Source organism: Macaca thibetana, chromosome 1 (assembly GCF_024542745.1).
Source record: "Macaca thibetana thibetana isolate TM-01 chromosome 1, ASM2454274v1, whole genome shotgun sequence".
NCBI lineage: Eukaryota > Metazoa > Chordata > Mammalia > Primates > Cercopithecidae > Macaca > Macaca thibetana.
This window is the reverse complement of record NC_065578.1, coordinates 114,875,545-114,898,767: the sequence shown is the minus strand read 5'-3', so window position 1 is coordinate 114,898,767 and position 23,223 is coordinate 114,875,545. Positions and strand designations below refer to the sequence as shown.

General features: G+C 40.4%; 1 protein-coding gene and 1 pseudogene across 3 annotated transcripts in view; both read left to right on the top strand.

The window, feature by feature from the left end:
* The window catches only part of NGF (nerve growth factor), a 1,213,865-nt gene that overhangs the window by 907,654 nt on the left and 282,988 nt on the right, over window positions 1–23,223 (top strand). The gene's annotated exons all lie outside the window — the stretch shown is intronic.
* LOC126930750 (tetraspanin-12-like) lies at window positions 20,474–21,361 on the top strand (annotated as a pseudogene).

The following is a 23,223-nucleotide window of genomic DNA, read 5'->3' as shown; positions in this document are numbered from 1 at the left end:
ACATATAGTTAATATTTTACTACTTTAAGTAAAATGTAGAAATCTTACAACCATATATAAATCCCTTAACTCCCATTAAAAAAATAATTTTCATATATATCTCATCCATGTACATTGGAAACCCAACCAGACAATGTTATAATTTTTGCTTTAAACATTCATACTTATGTTAAAGAAATTAAGAGAAGAAAAGTAATCTATTGTATTTACCCATATTTTACTTTTTTCTTAGTTCTTCATGTCTAAAGTTCCAAAGTTTCCTCTGGTGTCATTACTCTTTAGACCAAATAACGTCTTCTAGCTTTTACTTTAGAGCAGGTGAACTTATGACAAATTCTTAGTTTTCCTTTACCTGATAATGACTATATTTTGCTATCATTTCTCAAAGATATTTCCCTTGATATAGAATTCTGGGTTGCTATTTCAAAAAATCACTTTAAAGATGTGCCACTGCCTTCTGGTCTCCAAGGTTTTTTGATGAAAACTCCATAGTCATTTGAATCGTTCTTCTATATATGATGTGCTGTTTTCAAGACTTTTTTCCCTTATCTTTGGTTTTCCGCAGTTTATGATGTGTCTAGATATAGTTTTCTTTGAGTTTATCCAGTTTATGTTTTGTCTTTCATAAAATATGTGAAGTTTTTGCCATATTGTGTGTGTGTATATACTTTTTTTCCTCTGTTTTTTCCTCTGTTTTTCCTTTCTTTTTTTTTTTTTGAGATGGGGTCTCCCTCTGTGACCCAGGCTAGAGTACAGTAGCACAATCACAGCTTGCTGCAGCCTTGACCTCCTGGGATCAATCAGACCTCAGGCCTCAGACCCTGACTAACTAGGATTGCAGGCATGTGCCACCATAACCAGCTAATTTTTCTATTTTTTTTCTTTTGTGGAGAAAGGATCTCAATTTGTTCCCTAGGCTGGTCTCAAACTCCTGGGCTTAAGTAATCCTCCTGCCTCGGCCTCCCAAAGTGCTGGGATTACAGGCATGAGCCATGCTACCTGGCCCCTCTCTTTTCTTAAGGTTGGATAATTTAAGTTTACTCATTCTTTCTTCTGACATCTCATTTTCCTATTACACCCATCCAGTGAAATTTTCTATTTTGGATATTGCTTTTGTTAATTCTAAAACAGTAGAACTGAGTAGTTGTGACTGAAGCCATATGGTTTGCAAAGCCTAAAATATTTACTATGTGCCTTTTTATAGGAAAACATGACCAATTCCTGCTCTAGGAGATGGGAAACTATTGTGCTGTTTTAAACAGTGAACCAACAAATATATCCCTTTGGCTAGTGTATCAAGAATGGATTTAAGAAGGGGCAAGAGAGTACCAGTAAAACCAGTTAGGAGGCAATTAAAATATCTATGAAATAATGGAGAAAAGCCTGAACTCAAATAGTAGGCAGGATAGAGAGGAGAAGACAGAAGTTTGTGAGGCGAAATCAGCATAAATCACTGAATAGCTGTGGGGAAGTAAGGAAGAAGACAGACTCAAGGATAATTCCCTGTTTTCTAGTTTGGTGACTGGGAACATGATGGTTCCTAAAACAGCTAAATGAAGGCAAAAAAGTTATGATTGTTAATTTTATGTGTCAACCTGACTGCACCATGGGTTGCCCAGACAATTGGTCAAACATTACTCTCAGTACCAAAATCTGCATTTGTCAGAGTTCTCTGGGAGATCTTTGTTTGTTTATTACAGGAAATTGGCTCGTGCAATTATGAAGACTGACAAATTCTAAGATCTGCAGTGAGCAAGCTGGAACTCAGGAGAGCTGATGGTGTACTTCCAGTTCAAAGGCTGGCAGGCTTGAGACCCAGGAAGAGCCAATGTTTGAGTTAGAGTTTGAAGGTAGAAAACAAAAAACAAAAAGAGTGTTTCAGCTGAAAAGCAGTCAGGCAGGAGGAAGTGGGGCAATGGGTGCATGCTCATGGAACTCAATGGTCTCATCATGTTTTCCACCATCCTTAATCAACTGGCTTGATAGAACGGTGGAATTGCCTTTTGAAGATTCAGTTACAGTGCCAGCTAGGTGGCAATACCTTGCAGGGCCGGGGCAAGTTCTCCGGAAAGCTGTGTATGCTCTGAATCGGCATCCAGTACATGGTGCTCTTTTTCTCATAGCCAGGATTTATAGGTTCAGGAATCAAGCGATGAAAATGGGAGTGGCACTACTCACTATTACCCTTAATGACCCACTAGCAAAATGTTTGCTTCCTGTTCCTATGGCCTTATGCTTAGGTGGCTAAGAGATCTTTGTTCCAAGGGAGGAATGCTTCACCAAGAGACACAACAATGGTTCTATTGAACTGGAAGTTAAGAATGGCATTCAGACACTTTGCACTCCTCCAAGTCAACAGCCCAAGAAGGAAGTTACAGTGTCAGCTGGGGTGATTGATCTGGACACCAAGGGGAAATTGCACTACTGCTCTACAGTGGAAGTAAAGAAGAGTATTCTGGAATATAATAGATCCCTTAGGATGTCTCTTAGTATTATGCTCTGTGATGAAGGTCAATAGAAAAGCAAAACAATGCGATTCAGACAAGATTATTAATGGCCCAAACCCTTCAGACAAAAAGGTTTATATCTTCCCACCAGGTAAAGAACCACAAACAGCTGAGGTGCTTGCTGAACATAAGGGAAATATATAATGGGTAGTGGAAGAAGGTAACAAGATATGTATACGTGTGTGTGTGTCTCTGTGTGTGTGTGTTTTGAATAGCTTTGTTTTCCTCCTTATTTTTTCCCCTTATCATGTAACATAAGATGTTTTAACTTTATATCATAGTATTTAAGTATCGTTAATTTTATATGATAGTATTCAAGTTTTGGTATATCACAGAGAAGAGTGAGCATAGCTCAAAGACATTGCTTCTTCCTCTGTGGAAGGGTTTAGTGTGTTTTCTGTTGTACAAAGGATAGTTGTATCGGTGTCGGTGAAATTATGACCATGTTACCATCTTTGTTTGGAAATTAGCATGGTTTAAGTACATGCACATGCATGCCAAGTTGAGAAGGAGTAGACTTGTGCTGGTTAATTTTATGTGTCAACTTGACTTGGCCATGGGATCAAGTTGGTCAAACATTATTTCTGGGTCTGTCTGTGAAGGTGTTTCGGGAAGAGATTAATATTTGAATCAGTAGACTGAATAAAGCAAATTGACCTCCTTAATGTGAGTGGCCTTCATCCAATGAGTTGAAGGCCTGATTAGTACAAAATGTCTGGCCCTCCTGTAAGAGGGAACTTCCGCCTGACTGCCTTGAGCCAGGACACAAACTTTTCCTGCCTTTATGTTTGCATTGAAATGTCAGTTCTTCTTAGGTCTCAAACCCGGCTTTTGGGTGGGAACTCAACCATCGACTCTCCTGGGTCTCCATCTTGCTGACTGCAGATCCTGGGACTCGTCAGCCTGCATTGTTGCATGAGCCCATTCTTTCTAATAAATCTCTTTCCATATATATGTACATCCTGTTTGTCTGGAGAATCCTGACTAATACAAGGTTTGGGATGATGTATAGAGATTAAAAATTCAGAGCTGGCCATGATAATTCTGTGCGTCTGTTCTGGAGACAGAAAGCAACCAGTCAAAAAATAGCAGCTGAAACTCAAGAGACTTTGCCTAAAGATAAGGATTTAGGAGTGTTCCGCACAGTTTTCATAACTAAGTGAGTGCACATTCTTATCTGTGCAAAGCAGACACTTAAGAGGCATGGTCCTTCAAGAGAGTGGTTCTCAAAGTGTAGTCCAGAGACTTGCCTTACAAACTCCTGAGATACTAGCTAGGAAAACACATTATTGGATTCCTCCCCAGACAAACTAAGTTAAAACCTCAGTGTCTGGAGCCCAGGAATTTTTTTGGGGGAGATCTCACCATGTCACCCAGGGTGGTCTTGAATTCCTGGGTTCAACCGATCCTCCTCTCTCGGCCTCCCAAAGTACTGGGATTACAGCCATGAGTCACCGCACCCGGCCAGGAGTCCTCATTTTGGACAAGCATCCTAGGTGACCGTCACACACACCAAAGCCTGAGAAAGTGTGCACTGTAAGAAGGCAAACTGCCTTCCTGGGAAAGCCGTCCGACAGGGTGCAGGAGGGCCTTGATCGCTAGGTGGCGCCAGATGCACATTTACACTAATTTTCCAGTGCTGTGGCTTCCTCTGCCAGCATGGAAAAGGAAGTCTCATGGGGCTCCCAGGATTTCTGCCAGCACCTCCTCAAGGGGAGGGAAATACAGAGCTAGCAGGCTGACTAAACTGTAGTCACTGGCACTATCAATCACCCCCACAAGGGTCTGCCTAGAGGAGGCTCCAGTTATTGGCAGAGCGTAAATAAGTAGAATTCTCTGCAAAGCCACCCATTTTGAGACACAGTGATCCAGCAGTCAGTCTTGGGAAGTAATGGTGTAGATTTCCCAAGACCCAGTCAGGGGCAGAACTGTGAGAGGCCAGAGGTCCCCCCATTTCCCAGACCACCACCACTCCCAGTCAGTGTATCCTCAGAGAGGACAGAAGCAACCCCTTCTTCTGTCCTAGGAGACCTGATGGTGCTGCAGTGGTGCCTAACACTGGCTCTGCCTGCCCCCTGTCTCTAGGCTCAAACAGTCTCCCAGCCTCTAACAGAACTAGAAGCCAACCTTTCCTCCACCCGCTGCTTTCCCCCTTGGTCCCCAGCACCTCACGCTTGAACTGTTTCCACAGCAGTGACTTGCATGTACTCCCGAGTCTCCATGACCTCCCACTAGCCTGCACATATCCATGCTGGAGCTTCAAGCACTACTGTTGAGAAGTCACACCCCTTGTCTGGCATTGAGGACCTGCATCTTCTGGCTTTTTGGTATCAGACTGTTGGAGCTCCTTAGGCAGAGAAGCTGATGGAAGGGGACTGGGGAGTGAAGAGGAAGACCTGGGGGCCACTGGGCCTCTGGACAAGCACAAAGGCTTCTACTGGATTCTCTGGACCAAGGACAGCCATAGGGTCTGAGAGGCAGTAGGTCAGCTCTGTGTCTGGTTAGACTGGCTGAGGCCACCCAGCTGCTCCCAACCCATCCACCTAACACAAAGCCCAAGGGGCATCACTTCTACTTTTCCTGACACAGAGACTCTCTATGTCCTGAGACAATCCTCACAGTTATTCTAGCTAGCCTCTCTTTCCTCAGGTCCCTATGCTTCAGTCTTGCTCTTCCCATATTCGGGGCCCCAGAAAGCAACTCACTGTCCAGGCAGGGATGGCAGCACTCCTGGGGCCCAGGGCAGAGTGTGGGAATCCGTCCTGCAGTAATGGGACTTGGTTGTGATCCCAGAGTCAAGGAAATGACCACTTACAAACTAATAGGAGACAGGCCTAGAGTGGTTCCAAGGCTGGGGAAGTCTGTGGAAGGAAGGACTGGGGTCCTTGAGTCCTCACACCCAGATCCAAGGGCACCCACCTTGTGTTGCTACAGCCAGTTCCCTTCTTTTCACATTCACAGCCTGCTACCCTCAGACATACCACATATTCCCTCATATCCATCAGCACCTGGAGGGCCACATCAGACAGCCAGGTGTGGAAGAGCAGGGCTAGGAGGGCCCGAGTCTCCCCTGCCCAGAAAGCCTGAAATGTGAGCCCTATACTATCTTCAAATGTGATTATTCAGTTATACATTTTTTTGTCAAATCATTAATTAATAATTTATAAATTTCCCATTTTATGATCCCATTATAGCTTTTATCCATTTCTTTAAAATGCAGCAGAAGCTTCAAGAGACAGAATAGAACTGGGCCATTCTCAAATCATGAAAGGCCCTGCCGTAGAGGGTCCCAAAGAATCCAACATGGAGCAGGTGCTTGGGTCGAACAGTCCTAGCTTGTAGCTCCTCCTCTCCCCTCCCTTCTTCTCCTCTCTAAGGGAACCTCTTGGGTTAAGAGAATCCCACACAATAAATTCTGGTCTGGCCTGGACTCGGGATAGCCCAACTTTCCCTTCACTTTCTCTAGGTGGGTGGGCCAGCTCTTCTCTAACACACAAGGAGGCTGTGTTCCACCAAAGAGGGGCTAGGCCTCATAGCCCAGCTTCCCTGGGCTCAGCAGCATCTTCCCTGCCAAAATCCACACACAGAAAGCACTGGGGTCACCGCAGAGCCTTCTCCAGGAATAAACTCCTAGGCTGGGCGCAGTCATCTGGGGCACCCAGGGCCTCAGAGTCCCCAAAACACATATACCTATCTGGGAAAAAAATCACAAATCATGGGCCCTGACCTCTAGAGGTAAAAGCCTTGGCAAGTAGAAGCAACCACTGGGGATTCAAAATGTGTCAAAGGACAACAACCAGGTCAGGCAGCTCTTTCACTTACTAACATCATAGGCCCTGGGGATCCCAGGGAGGAAGTGATGATAATAATACAATAGCTACCATTTACTTTGTGCCAGTAACAGAGCTAAATGTTTTACAGACATTATCTACTTAAATCCTAACAGCCAAACTAGAATTTGGATATCGTTTTTCTCACTCCATAGATAAGGAAAATTGAGGGCTAAGAGAGATTAGGTAAACTTGCTGACTCACCCAAGAGAAAGGGATGGAGGATTCCAGCCCAGATCTGCCTCCCAAGCTTGTAGCACTAGGGTTTCATATCCTTATTTTTGGGAGAAGTGGGACAATCTCCCTGCCAGCAAGCAGACTGTGAGTGGGTCAATACTACCAGGCTAAGAGGTAGCATTGTCAAGAGCCTAAACTTGACCTACTTATTCCTAGTTTGAAAATCTGATCCCCTTGAAATCTCAATTCAGATGCTATCTCTCCTGTTAGCACAAGCCATCTCTTCATTAATTCATTCGTCTGTCACTTAGTCGTTCATTCATTACTTGGTCATTCATTCAGTCGTCCTATTTTCAGCTCCTGTGTTGTGTCATGTGTTGCTCTTTGCCCTTGGGTCGAAGAGTCTCTCAGGATAACTCTCAGGATAACTAAAACCTCTCAGGATAACTAAGCCTCTCAGGATAACCAAAAACATACAAGTGCATTGAGAATCTGGGAGGGAGAGGTCTTCTGGATAGAGAAGGAACAAGGGAAGGCTTCCCTGAGGAGGCATTTGAGCTGGATCTGGAAGAATGTTTTGGTTTGGTGTGGAAATCCTTCTGATGGAGAGGTTTAAGTAGAGATTTTAGGCAGAGGAAACAGCATACTACTGTTGCAGAACTTTCTCTTTAGTTCAGCTAAAACTGGGCTCTTGTCACAGGACCAGGAAAGATTAGGCTTGTGAACACATAGAAGGGTGAGAAAATGGGATTTATTGGGTGAAAAGGAAAAATAACTCTCAGCAAAGCAACAGAGTTCTGCTAGCAGGTTTCCCATCTCATAGATTGAGTCCCAGGTCACCACACAGGAACAGGAGAGGCCAGGCTCCTCCCCACTGCAAATGGCACAAATTTCCTGAGGTTCCACCCCACTCTCCTAGTGCACAGGTGGGCATTATTCAGAAAGAATAAATCGGGAAAGGGTGAGCTTCATCCAGAACTGGCAGTCTGGTTTTTCAGCCTTCAGGCTATTTTAGGCTTGAAGGTGGGGTTTGCTGGGGAGTGCAGGGAATCCTTGGCTGCCTCCTTTATCTATCGTTACCCCCTCTAAAAAAGTACATTTAACTGCTGTTAGAATAAGGATAAGCATGAAGATTGATCTTAATTGCTTCCTGCTGACAGGGGGTGATGTTTTGGGAAAACAGCAGTCAGATCTCCCTCAGAGGCCTATCTAAGGGTCCCTGGCAGAAGGGGCCATCATCCGAGGTTCTGATTGCATGACTGTTTGGAGTTTGATGGCCTGAAGGTGAGAAGAGACAAACCGTGATATTAGAAGACATGTATCAAAATGAAACAAGTGGGGTGGTTAAGTACAGCTCAAAAATTCCAAGGCCTTTCACCAGTTTGTATGGGGATGGGGAGGGGGCAAAAGCCTGACTGGAAAAAAAAAACTTTACCTTTTTGCTGGCATGTCAGGCTTCTGGGTTCCCTTCCCCTAGCCCAATTCTAACCAGTTTAAGGCTTGGGAAATTAACTTTTCCTAGTTTGGAGGATGCATCCAAAGGAATATCCCGTAGAATAGAGATACAGTTACCTATCAGTGAAGAGAGGGAAGAGGAGAAAGGAGAAAAATAAGAAAAAGGAGAATTAATTTTTTTCAAAGGAGTCCCAGGGATTCAGGATGCATTCAAAAGGGGTACAGACTGAAGATGAATGGCTATTCATCTAGAAGAAGGGGAGCAAAGCATCCCTGGCTCCCTTCTTTTCCTAGTGAATACCTGGGGTACATGAGGGAGCGAAAATGAGGCATTCTTCTTTCTTTTCATCATCCTTTTATCACCACATCCCGGTGACCATGACAGGGTGCTAGCAATGGGTATCAAAGTAGCTTTCACCCATGTTAATGGGGGGCCTAAGGGGTGGGGGTATCTGCTCTTACCCACATACACCCAATCTCTCCTGTTGTCAGTAGCCTTCGAATTCCCTAGATTTCATTTATGTGATGGACACTAGTGTGACCTTTATCCATGAAATGGGAAGCTTGGCTTAATTGGCAGGAGTCAGTCACACTTACCTGCACTCTGTCTTTTAACCTCCATTATTGTCTGCCTCTGGATCCCTCCAATTCAGTTTTCATTTCTAGGGCTTTGACTGAAAGCTTGGAATTGAGTTTGGAACAAAAATGTGTCTTGTGGTGGGGAGTTGGGAGGGTTGTATGGACTCCTTATCATAAGCTGAATACTAAGGTGAAGCTGTGGAATTGTGTCCTCCTCCAAAAAGAGAGAGGAAAGGATGTCTTGTGACATGCCCAGATAACTGGTGGCTATAATTATGCTTGCTAAGATTTGCTAAGATTTGGGTGCATGGGGCCTGACTTCGGTTAGCACCCTTGGTCTTACTTTCCCAAAAAGGAAACCTCCAGGTGATGGGTACCCTATTTATTCACATCATCTGGGAGGATTTGCAGGATGATTACTCAGAACTAGAATATTGATCCAGATTTTTCTATCATCCATCCCTTTTATTCTTTCTGAGCTGCAGCCAGAAATTGCTAGTTGGTTCACAGGAACAAGCACAGTTAGTCTAAAATGTAGGCAAAAACTTAAAAACAGATAAGGAGTCTAGAATCTAATGACAAATGTATGATAAGTTTTGAAATATAATTTCTCTCTCTCCAGTCCCCATTTTTGTTACAAAAACAAATCCTGATAGGACTGACTTCTTTGCAAAATAGAAGTTAGTCTTATACTTGGCCTGATTATTTGTATAAAGTGCAGCAAGAATAATTATTTCTACATAAGGCTTTTAGATTGGCTTTGATGAAACTCTGGTTCCACAAGGAATCACAGATAAGACCTTTTAAAGCCAAGCGCAGCCATGGGTTTTTTTCCTTAAGTACCTGTGAGTTGGGTAATCCTCTTTTCTTAAGGTCCCAAGATAAACTTGAAGCTCCTGGGCCTGTCAGAAAGTGATATTCTTTACTTACCACAGATCAGGAACCCTGTACAGGGACTGCATAGACAAGGGTATGAGGCCAGTTTTCCCAAGGGGCTTTTATTGGCTCTGAAAGTTGAACTTGACTCCTTAAAGGGAAGCATACCTTTCCAGTTAAAGCCTTGGTAAAACAACCAGTTTCTCCAATTGCATCCAGTTGCAAAGGAAAATGGATTCTTATTGTACTGATGCAAACAAATATATTGCCATAAGTTAATAATATGCACAACTAGTTTCCAAATTGTGGAGAAGCAAGACAAAGAGAGAGAGAAACAAATATGCTCTAAATTTTATTCACAGGAGTATAGCTTACTCAATTATTAAAAGCCATAAATAGTTCAAAATAAGTTTCCTTGACTCTGAAAAATGTGACGAGGATTAGCAATATTCCAAACAAAAGTCAAAAAGATTGCTTCAGTGTTATATTTCAGTCCATTTAGCTAACTCTTGTTTCGCTTGATATTCGTGAACATTTTAGCTCTTCAAGAATCCTGTGTGTTTTTTCTTTATTCAAGTGTCAAAATCTCCAAACTTATCAGAAACTTGTATTCAGGAGAACCGGTCAGAGTTCTATAGCTTATTATAAGACATTTTTGAAAAGGATCAAAACAAGACAGCAATTGTCTGTGAATAACAAAATGTCCAGGGTAGTTGCAGTTAGAAACACAATTGACAAAGAAGTTTGGTTATCTCTGTGGTTTACAGTAACTTAACAACCTTAATTATAATTGATAGCATATACTTTAGACATTAGAATTTTAAAAATCTCATACAATTGTAAAACATATATTAGTATTATTCACCAAAATATAACCAAAAGAAGATTGAACACTATTTTGGCAATCCCATGTAACTAAACATGTTCAATAATCTTGTTTCCCTCTCTTCTGGATACTTCAGGGGCCCTCTGTAGCATCCAAAAGCCAGGCATCAGGAAAGACAATTTTGAAACTGAAGTTTGATTTTGGGAAGGCTGTTAAATATGTTAGAGGTTTAAAACACTTGCTGTTATGAAATAGAATTCCAGATTACCATTTATTTTGCCAAAATGACTCAAAATTTTAAAAAGCAAAAACCTTTTATAATCTTTTACAAATTTTGCTAAAGAGCAGATTAGTGCCTTCAGATTACCTTGTTGTGCTTTTATTTCAATGCTCAATTTACAGAAAAACCATGTAATACCATTTTGAATTTAGTCAATATGTTCACACATGAAATTTTTTGCAAGATTAAATTTTAACAATCCTTCCATCATTTTGTTTCAGACATTCAGCTTTATATTATCTAATTAAAAGCAAACCTTTAACGCTAGATAAGAATTTACATTTCCATGCCTTCTTATAATCTTTTACAGAAAACTCGTCTTACTGTTCTTACACACTTAACATGTAAATCTATTTCTAGTAGTTTCAATTACATGTTATAATGGTAACTCCTAGCAATTGTAACTTTACTGTAAAAACTCGTAAGTTTTTAAAATTGCATGCTAGGTGCAGCCAAGGTTTGACTCCTTCCAGCATAATTAAGGGCATGGTTAATTCCATATGTCCCAGTCCTTACCATTGGTGAAGCCAGCAAGTTGAAAATTCTTAAAGGCACTTTATAACCTTAAAACATTTAGCAAACCTAGTATTTTACCTGCATAATTTAGTTTACCTATTTACATTTTCATATCTGCATTTTGCCAATAATTTTTAAAGCTGTTTTTATTTCTCAAAGATTAAAGTCATGTGAACTAAAAGGTACCAGAACTTTTATTTTCCCTTTAAAAAATATTTGATCCGAGCACTTGTATTCCTTTAGGCTGATTAATTAGAGCTCTTTTTTATAGACATCACATACACAACACATATATAACTACAGAGACAGGCAGAAGGAAACCCAGCAGCCATAAGATTTTTTTGTTTGCCAATCTCCTAATTGGATTATTGGCCTCTGAGTGGAGCCCTTTAAAAGACAGTGTTAGGAAAACATTTCGTTTTTAAGGCCTTTTAATAGACAGCATAACTTGGAGTCAAAAACAGATTTTGAGAGGGATTGATCTGCCTTTAATTCCTGGGGTTTCATGAGAAAAACAGAGGTCTCTCTCCTCTTGTGCATGCATGAAAAGTGGCAAAGTAAAATGGAGAAAAATGATTCAGTCAACCAAAAAAAAAAAAAAAAAAAATCTTTTCCAGCAAAACAAGGTTGAAGTAAAGAAAAAGATAAAAGTCTTTTAAATATACCTATATCTTGCATATCCACTTTTAATTAAGCTGAACACTCTTTAAGAAAATCCATGTAAATCCCCTATTACCTGACTTTAGCCACTTGCCACACCAAGTGGCCAATAACTCTGGCTTTCAAATTTTATTAAAGGCTCAGAGAAAGGAAAATCCAAGGTGGTTCATGGTGGAGGGGAAGAGAATCAACAAATACAGAGGTTGCACAAATATCAAACCAGAAAGGACTCATACCCTAAGCCAAAAGTGAATGCAGCTGCCATTGTGAAATGGTGGAGGCTAAGCAAAACATTGCTACATAGTTACAGGTCATGCTCTCAAGGATGTAAAACAAAATGAAAGCCTACAGCAAACTTTGCTACTGACCATAGAAAAAGTCATGCAAAGCACACCAGATTGGCTACACCTTAAGACCAACCTCACAAATTCTTTTTCAAAATTAAAACTTTACAGAGAATATAAACAGTGATAGTTGGGGTCCTGGCCTAGTAAAACATTTTCTAAAAAGAAAAAAAGCCTCTAACATAAAAGTTAACTGCTGACAGGGTAGAGAAAAGGAAAAGGAAATTAAAGTGCAGGGTTGGAAAGATGCCTGCGGGAAGAACCTCTTATTCATATGCCATTGGGTTCCTCCAATATGGAGAAAACTTAAGAGGGGAGTTGAGGAGCCACTGGTTCACTCATCCATCCCAAAAAGAGAAGGGAAAGACCAACATTCCCTACCCCTGGGAGCAATGTGTGGTGGGGGCATAATTTCCTCTACCCTCAGAAGAAGTCCAGGGACAAAATGGCTTAGACGTGAAAGGAAAAAAGATTTTTTGGTTTGTAGGTTACTCCCCCTTCCTCAAGCCCCATATTGGGTGCCAAAAATGTTGCGGAACTTTCTCCTTAGTTCAGCTAAAACAAGGCTCTTGTCACACAACCAGGGAAGATTAGGCTCACAGACACATATAAGGGTGAGAAAAAATGGGATTTTTTGGGCAAAAAGGGAAAATTACTCTCAACAACGCTAGAGAGAATTCTGTTAGCAGCTTTCTCACCTCAAAGATTGAATCTCAGGTAGCTGCACAGAAACAGGAGAGGCCAGGCTCCTCCCCACTGCAAATGGCATGAACTTCCAGAGGCTCCACCCTGTCCTCCCAGTGCTCAGGTGGGTATTATACAGAAAGAATAAGTCAGGAAAGGGCAGGCTTCATCTGGGACCTGCAGTCTGGTTTTTCAGTCTTCAGGCTGTTTTAGGGTTGAAGGTGGGCTTTCACCAGTCCTGGGGGCAGGGGACACTTGGCTGTCTCCTGTCTCTGTTACTACAAGGTCAAACCCAAGAAACTGTCTCCACCAGACTTCACCTGTGCTACCTATACATTTGAGCAAATCCCTGTCTTCTTAAGGTCCCAGGCTTTCCAGGAAGTGATCTTCCTTACTGCCTTTGAGAATGGGACCTTTTAAAGAAGGACCATATTCCCAGGGGGGATTTGTATGCACCAGCTCTATAAGTGAAGTCAACCCTTGCTCCTCAAAAGTGGCTGATCATGCTGAATTCAGTGAGGATTATTCTCAAATGTGACACTCCAGCTAATGCTGCACAATTTGTCCAATCATATCCTGGTAAGAACCTATGTAGATAACTATGTTGCCACAGAAAGCAAGGGGACTCAGAATTTAGAATTTCTGATCTGAGGTTCAGGAATAATCAGGCATCATTTTAAAATTTTTACTTGAGTTTACAGATATTGAGTTTATTAATTTTTTTGGATCCAGAAAGCTCAGAAAGAGATAGAATACTTATCTATATCTATCTATATCTATATCTATGTCTATATATCTATATATTCTACATATACATATGGAAGACCACTAAAACAATACCAACAATATAAAAAATAAACAGTTATCAAAAAATTTCCTTCATCAGTTTATTCAGTCTTATGTAATTAATTTTTGTGTTAGATCTTGTGTTTGCAGTCTAATTTCAAGAAGCTGTCTATTTCTAGACTAAAAATGATTCTGAAAATTCCAACTCATCCCACTGCTGTGGTATAAAAGTTGTCTAATCAATGTCAGCACAGCGTCTTGGACCTAAAAGACTATTCTTTGAAGTATTCATAGTTTGCATAGTCCTTTTTCTCAAGGCAGGCACTGTGATGTTCTTTTTTGAAGAAACAAGTGCTGACCTGTAGCTTTTAGCAGAAACTTTAAGCAAGTATCTGGATGAAACAAAAGCTATCTGTAAATAACAATGAGACAGGCAATTCTATGGACCAAACTGTACAAATGGAACTGACCCATGACTGCAGCAACCAGCCTGAGAAGCAACCTACTTTCTGTAGCAACCAGTCCAATAAATCAAATGATAGCCCTGGAAGCAACTGTCCTCAAATGGCCAGGACTTGATTCATAACTGATAGTTTCCCTAATTTTCACCCCTGCTACCAATTTTAGAACCAACCAGAAAAAGCCAAGTATGTTCCCCAGACGAATCACACAGGATTCCCCACTTCCAGCTGGCCCACCTACAACTTCCCCAGGGCAACAGCCTTTAGTCAGGGCACTCTTGAAGCCTTCCCTCTTCCCACTATAAAGCTCTCCCACTCCTCTGCCTTTGAGTCTCTGTCAAAATGCAAGTGGTGGTGGCTGACTCCTTTGCTATAGCAAGCTCAGGATAAATAGGCTTTGCTTGTTTTCATTTGGGTTGCCTCCATTCACTTGCATAACAGAGGCTTAATGGCTGCAGTTATTTTATAACTTTTTTTTTTTTTGAGACATAATTTCATTCTGTTGCCCAGGCTGGAGTGCAGTGGTGCAATCTCAGCTCACTGCAGCCTCTGCCTCCCAGACTCAAGCGATTCTCATACTTAACCTCCCAAGTAGCTGGGATTATAGGCATGTGCCACCACGCCCGGCTAATTTTGTGTTTTTAGTAGAGATGAGGTTTCATCATGTTGGCCAGGCTGGTCTCCAACTCCTGACCTCAAGTGATTCGCCCATCTCATGCTCCGAAAGTGCTGGAATTATAATCATGAACCACTGTGCTTGGTCTATTTTATAACTAATAATTTTCAAACCTAAAAGTTCTGATGAATGTTTCATAAAATAAAAAATGCAACTGTTGAGGAAATTTGGTTCTTTCAAGGCATGTAAAAATTTTAAAAATCTTGAGGTCAACATGTAATTATCCTGAGACGTCATTTTTTTTTCTGAGAATATTAATTAAAAAGATTCAGTAAGTATGGAGTAGGGGCAGGGCTAGACATTTATATTTTTTTAAAACTCCAAGAATAGTCTGATCTGCATCCTAACTTGAGAGCCACTGGCCTAGAAGATGCTTTACTCAAATTAAAGAAGTAAGATTGTGGCCAATTAAATATTTCAATAATATATAAAATTATTACAGATAAGGTTGACCTAATATCAGACAAATTACCTCTAGGACTCTGACAAATATAGGAAAAGGCAGCAGAGCTATATCATTAGACTTTTGATTGGTGTTATTCTGAGGGTAAAACATCCTATTACAGGTCACTTCCAAGATGGCTGAATAGGACAGCTCCAGTCTACAGCTCACAGCGAGATTGACGCAGAAGATGGGTGATTTCTGCATTCCCAACTGAGGTACCTGGTTCATCTCATTGAGACTGGTTGGATACTGGGTGCAGCCCACAGAGGGTGAGCCACAGCAGGGCTTGACATTGCCTTACCCAGGAAGCACAAGAGGTCAGGGGAATTTCCCTTTCCTAGCCAAGGGAAACCATGAGTGACTGTACCTGGAGGAACAGTACACTCCTGTTCAAATACTGTGTTTTTCCCATGGTTTTCGCAACTGGCAGACCAGGAGATTTCCTCCAGTGCCTGGCTCAGCAAATCCCAAGCCCACAGAGGCTTGCTTGCTGCTAGTGCAGCAGCCTGAGATCCACCTCAGATGCTGGAGAGGGCAGGGGTGTCTGCCATTGCTGAGGCTTCAGTAGGTGGTTCTATGCTCACAGTGTAAACAAAGCAGCAGGGAACCTTGAACTGGGTGGAGCCCACCGCAGCTCAGCAAGGCCTACTGCCTCTCTAGATTATACCTCTGGGGGTAGGGCATATCTGAATGAAAGACAGCAGACAGCTTCTGCAGACTTAAATGTCCCTGCCTGACAGCTCTGAAGAGAGCATGGTTCTCCCAGCACAGCATTCAAGCTCCAATAACAGATAGACTACCTCTTCAAGTGGGTCCCTGCTGCCCAGGTAGCCTGACTGGGAGACACCTCACAGCACATCAAAAAGCTTGTCCACCATTATCAAGTTTTCTTCATCCCTGGGATGCAAGACTGGTTCAACATATGCTAATCAATAAAGGTAATCCATCACATAAACAGAACCAATGACAGAAACACATGATTATCTCAATAGATGCAGAAAAGGCCTTTGACAAAATTCAACCAGCCTTTCATGCTAAAAACTCTCAATAAACTAGGTATTAATGGAATGTATCTCAAAATAATAAGAGCTATTTATGGTACACACACAGCCAATATCATACCAAATGGGCAAAACCTGGAAGCATTGCCTTTGAAAATTGGCACAAGACAAGGATGCCCTCTCTCACCACTCCTATTCAACATAGTATTAGAAGTTCTGGCCAGGGCAATCAGGCAAGAAAAAGCAATAAAATGTATTCAATTAGGAAAATAGGAAGTCGAATTGTCTTTGTTTGCAGATGACATGATTGTATATTTAGAAAACTCCATCATCTCAACCCAAAATCTCTTTAAGCTGATAAGCAACTTCAGCAAAGTCTCAGGATACAAAATCAATGTGCAAAAATCACAAGCATTCCTATACACAAATAACAAACAGAGAGCTAAATCATGAGTGAACTCCCATTCACAATTGCTTCAAAGAGAATAAAATACCCAGGAATCCAACTTACAAGGGATGTGAAGGACGTCTTCAAGGAGAACTAGAAACCACTGCTCAACGAAATAAAAGAGGACACAAACAAATGGAAGAACATTCCATGCTCATGGATAGGAAGAATCAATATCATGAAAATGGCCATACCGCCCAAGGTAATTCATAGATTCAATGCTATCCACATCAAGCTACCACAGACTTTCTTCACAGATTTGGAAAAAAACTACTTTAAATTTCATATAGAACCAAAAAAGAGCCCACATAGCCAAGACAATCCTAAGCAAAAAGAACAAAGCTGGAGGCACCACACTACCTGACTTCAAACTATACTATAAGGCTACTGTAATCAAAACAGCATGGTACTGTCTACCAAAACAGAGAGATAGACCAATGGAACAGAACAGAGGCTTCAGACATAACACCACACATCTACAGCCATCTGATCTTTGACAAATCTGACAAAAACAAGGAATGGGGAAAGGATTCCCTATTTAATAAATGGTGCTGGGAAAACTGGCTAGTCAAATGTAGAAACCTGAAACTGGATTGCTTCCTTATGCCTTATACAAAAATTAATTCAAGATGGATTAAATACTTAAATGTAAGACCTAAAACCGTAAAAACCCAAGAAGTAAACCTAGGCAATACCATTCAGGACATAGGCATGGGCAAAGACTTCATGACTAACATAACAAAAGCAATGGCAACAAAAGCCAAAATTCACAAATGAGATCTAAAACTAAAGAGCTTCTTCAGAGCAAAAGAAATTATCATCAGAATGAACAGACACCCTACAGAATGGAAGAAAATTTTTGCAATCTACTCATCTGACAAAGGGCTAATATCCAGAATCTACAAAGAACTTAAACAAATTTACAATATAAGAATAAACAACCCCATCAAAAAGTGGGCAAAGGATATGAACAGACACTTCTCAAAAGAAGACATTTATGCAGACAACAGACATATCAAAAAATTCTCATCATCACTGATCATCAGAGAAATGCAAATCAAAATCACAATGAGATACCATCTTATGCCAGTTAGAATGGTGATCATTAAAAAGTCAGGAAACAACAGATGCTGGAGAGGATGTGGAGAAATAGGAATGCTTTTACACTGTTGGTGGGAGTGTAAATTAGTTCAACCATTATGGAAAACAGTGTGGCAATTCCTCAAGGATCTAGAAATAGAAATACTATTTGACCCAGCAATGCCATTACTGAGTATACACCCAAAGGATTATAACTCATGCGACTGTGAAGACACATGCACACGTATGTTTATTGTAGCACTATTCACAATAGCAAAGACTTAGAACCAACCCAAATGTCCATCAATAATAGACTGGATAAAGAAAATGTAGCACATACACACCATGGAATACTATGCAGCCATAAAAAAGGATGAGTTCATGTCCTTTGCAGGGACATGGATGAAGATGGAACCATCATTCTCAGTAAAATATCACAAGGACAGAAAACCAAACCACTTGTTCTCATTCATAACACATGTGTCCATGTGTTCTCATTGAACAATGAGAACACATGGACACAGGGAGGGGAATATCACACACTGGGACCTGTCGTGGGATGGGGGCTGGGGGAGGGATAGCATTAGGAGAAACACCTAATGTAAATACGAGTCGATGGGTACAGCAAACCAACATGGCACATGTATACCTATGTAACAAACCTGCATGTTCTGCACATGTACCTTAGAACTTAAAGTATAATAACAATAAAAAAGAGAAAAAATTATATTACAGTAGCAAGGAATATTGAGAAATATCCAGGGAGTTCTCATATAATATATAATTTTGGAAATATTTATACAAACATCATTTTACCTATGCAAATGTATGCATTTGCATATCATTTTACCTATGCATTTACCTATGCAAATTTAGCCTAGGGCAGATTGGGTGTCTTTTCTGATTTGACAACTCTTTCCATGTAACTGTTATAGTAGACGGACATCAAATAAATCTAATTATTTCTGGCTGGGCATGGTGGCTCACGCCTGTAATCCCAGCACTTTGGGAGGATCATGAGGTCAAGAGACCAAGACCATCCTGGCCAACCTGGTGAAACCCCGTCTCTACCAAAAATACAAAAAATATTAGCTGGGTTTGGTGGCACATGCTTATAGTCCCAGCTACCCAGGAGGCTGAGGCAGGAGAATCACTTGAACCCGGGAGGCAGAGGTTGCAGTGAGCCAAGATTTTGCCACTGCACTCCAGCCTGGCAACAGAGCAAGACTCCATCTCAAAAAGAAAAAAAAAAAACTAATTATTTCTAATATCTTTCTTTTTATAAGCTAAAAGAATAAATCTTTGTGATTTTCCAAGGAACTAGAAAAATAGTTTTAGGTATAAGAGAGATCCTGAAAGTTTTATTTTTTTTTCTGTATTTAGAATCCAATTTTGACTAGCTACAAAAAGAATTTGTAAGAGGAAATTTGGACACTGGGCTAAGATAGTCTCCCGGGTAACTGAGAAACTGTACTTGGCTAAGTATTTAATCAAAAAGACAATACAATATTTAAAAGTAAACATAGAAGGTGACATGAATTGAAAAACAACTTAGTTATTCTGTAAGTGAAGAATCTTCGTTTGGTTGTTGTTATTTTTAATAAAAGTCTTGATAAAGTCAATATAAAGTTCAGAAAATTATTTTGGTAAGACCCAGAACCTTTAATATAGGTAGATTATAAAGAAGATAAGGAACAGTCTTTCATGTTATAGGCAAATAAATGCATTTGTTAGTAAAGCAAGAAGTAAACCTATCAACATTCAGTGAATTTTGCTATAATTTTAACACATTTCATAGCTTTTATTTCGTATGTGGGTATATTAAACCAAAGCAAATAAATTTAACTTTATAAGTTTTGACTTGCATTATGTGCTTTCATATTCTGAAACAAATTGACACTTAAAGAGCAGTTCTCTCTCAGTAGTCCATGAGGCCAAAAAACAATATAATAATACTAAAATGTTATTTATGTTAACGTGCAATGGATTTATCATTGCTATCTTTAATGAATCAATCAATAAATGAGAATATTAAAAATGTCTTAGTTTTAATTTCCAATGTGGATAATACTGACAGTTATAATCCACATATATAAATGCTCTTTGAGGTCTGGGGTAGGCAGCCTCTAATGATCAACAGTGATCCTGACTCCTGGTATTCACACCTTTGTGTAATGTTCTCTTCTTGAGTGTGAGCTCATGTATTGACTTACTTCTAATGAATCATCTATGGCAGAAGTGATGGGGTGTCACTTCTGATATTAGGTTCAAAAAGACTGTGACTTCCTTCTTGGGTGCTCTCTCTCACTCCCTGGCTCACGCATTCTGAGGGAAGCCTTCTGCCATGTTGTGACCTGCCCTATGGAGAGGCTCATGTAGCAAGAAAGTGAGAGAGGCTTTTGGCCAACAGCCAGTGAGAAACTGAAGACCACTGCCTAATAGTCCATGATGAACTGAGTCCATCTGACAACCACATGAGTGAGTTTGGTAGTGGATTCTTCCCCAGTTGAGATTTCATATGAGACTGCAGCCCTGGCCAGTGACTTGACTGCAAACTCATGGAGACCTTGAGCCTTCCAAAGATAGAAAATCATTGCACACTCTTACAACAAGAGATAAAGGCCTTTCTGAATTAGACATATAAAGACACACAGAGCACTTTCACCTTCAAGAATAAACAGAAATCCAGGAGAAGCATTCTTGCCCCCATGAGCCTCTGCCATGCACCCCAACTGTCTGATTGAAGTAGGGCATGAAACCCAGGGCTGATGATTGCTGCTGTTTTGACAATGAGGATATAATCTGGTGAGAGGAGGGGGGCTTCTCCCTCCTGGGGCTCATAATGGCCAGAGAAGATTCCATGCACTGCCTGCTCTCTGCCCTCAATTTGCTTTTTTGGTTAATGTTCATCAGCGTGTTGGCAGTTTTTGCTTAGATGAGGGACTACCTAATAATGTTCTGACTTTAACTGTAGAAACAAGGTGGAGGAGAGGATATCTTGACCTACTTTCCTATGACTCACCTGGTCATGATTGCTATTTGCTCTTTTCCTTATTATTGTGGGGATGTCAGGATATTGTGGAACAGAGAAAAAATCCTGTGCTGCTTGCGTGGTACTTTGGAAGTTTACTTGTCATTTTTTGTGCAGATCTGGCTAGTGGCATTTGGACATATGAAGAGAAGTGTATGATTCCAGTACAGTGGTTAGATGTAGTCACTTTGAAAGTCAGAGTGGCAAATATGACTTACCTGGATACCAGTGGCTTACTCATGGTTGGAAGATTTTCAGTGGGAGTTTAAGTGTTGTGGAGTGGTATGTTTCAATGACTAGTTGGAAATGACAGAGACGGACTAGCCCCCAGAATCCTGCTATGCTAGAGAATTCCCAGGATGTTCCAAACAAACCCACCAGGAAGATCTCAGTGACCTTTATCAAGAGGATTGTGGGAAGAAAAATGTTTCCTTTTGAAAGGAACCAAACAATCACAGGCGCTAAGGTTTCTGGGAATTTCCATTAAAGTGACATAAACCTGGCCATGATTCTCACCACGACTTAGCTCTGGGCTCTGTATTATGAGAGAAGGGAGCCTGAGACAGACCAAATGATATTCCTGAAGCTCCTCTCAGCAACCCATGTCACTCAGTAAAACTGTCGAAACCAAGCCTGTCAAGGATCTTTGAACATATATCCTTGGCAAACAACTTTAATACACCCTTTGAAATGGAGTAAACACTAAGAATGCCAAAGAAGGAAACTACAAACTTGTTTTATTGGACTTGTGAATTTTTGAGTACACACTTAACTGTTTCAGAAATTTGTAGAAATAAACATGTTGCTATAAAAGAATGCCTGGGCATATAATTTTCTACCCTTATAAATGAAGAAAAAAGTTATTATGTTATGTCACCAGCTGGACACTAATTGATGCCCTTTATAATGCTTAGGACAGATGTAATACCCACTTTATAGCCTGTGTAAGATTTTTTACAGAACACAGTTATGTTTTGAGGTAGCATGGTTTGATCAACATTTCTGCATCCATGTAGATAAGCCACATATGGTGGGACTGGAACTACAGTAAATGTTGATTTACTTCTACCAGGTAGTATATAAAGTACCAATCAACTGCTAACATAAGAAGGCAAACAGTAATAATGACTTTTATTACTTGGTGATATATGCTTTTGAGTGTGAATAGATTACACAAAAGAAAACTTTTAAGATTGGTGAATGTGAATACCTACATGTGATTTTTGCTGGTTACTAAAATATTCTTACCACTTGTAAGAGCAAACTAATACATTGTCTTAAAGTAATCAGGGACATATGCATTTATAAGCCTGTGTAAAGTCTTTATAATTCAATAGATTTCGGTTCTTATAATGTTAATAATAACAATTGTAAAAAAGATAAATTTGTCCTGTATAGCACCATTATTTTTAGCCTTTTCTGTCAACGGAGTTTTAAAATTCTGTTTTGGGTTTATATAATAGTACATGCATAACTGTGAATTCAAATACTTAACCACTAATTTTGAAAATTACCAGTGTGATACACAGGATTCATTATTCAGAATGTGGTCTGGTCTCTAGGAAGTATTAACATGAAAGTTATCACACAATTTAGTTGATTTAGCAAATACCTGGATGCTATTTTTCTCCCAAACTAAGATTCTTTTTGACACTAAACACACACATGCATTTTAAATTTATTACATATATTTAAAGATAGTGTCTCCCTCTGTCACTCAGGTAGAGTGCAGTGGCATAAAAATCAGAGCTCACTGTAATCTCAAACTCCTGGCCGCAAGTGATCCTCCCATCTTGGCTTCCCAAAGAGCTGAGATTACAGGTATGAACCACTGTGCCTGGTGGACACTAAATGCTTTTTAAGAGAGTTTATATTTGCCTTCTCCAAACAAGAAGCAACAGTCTCCAAGTCAATATAATCCCACAGACAATGGTGTTCTTTTTCTCCAGAAAAAAAATGCTTGTGAGAGTCATTAAAATAAGTGACCATTTAACTAGAGATTATCCTTATTTCCCTGATAGTATGTTGATATGGTTTGGCTCTATGCCCCCACCCAGATCTCATGTCAAGTTGTAATCCCCAAGTGTTGGAGGAAGAGCCTGCTGGGAGGTGATTGAATCATGGGGGTGGACTTCCCTTTTGTTCTCGTGATAGTGAGTGAATTCTGACAACATCAGATTTTTTTAAAGTGTGTGGCACTTACACCCTCACGTACTTTCTCTCTCCTGCTCTGCCATGGTAAGACATGCTTGCTTCCCCTTCTCCTGCTGCCATGATTGTAAGTTTCCTGAGGCCTCCCAGCAATGCTTCCTGTTAAGCCTGTGAAACTGTGAGTCAGTTAAACCTCTTTTCTTCATACATTACCCAGTCTCAGGTATTTTTATAATAGCAGTGTGAAAACGGACTAACACATATACTGTGGTGAATTACACAGATTATTACCTCTTTTTGCAAGAGCAAATTATATTTATTTGAAATGGGAAGAGGGCATTTTGTTGCATTTTGTGTATTATGTTTATTTTCCAGAATACAGAAAGAAAATTAAGTGTTAATAAATGCTT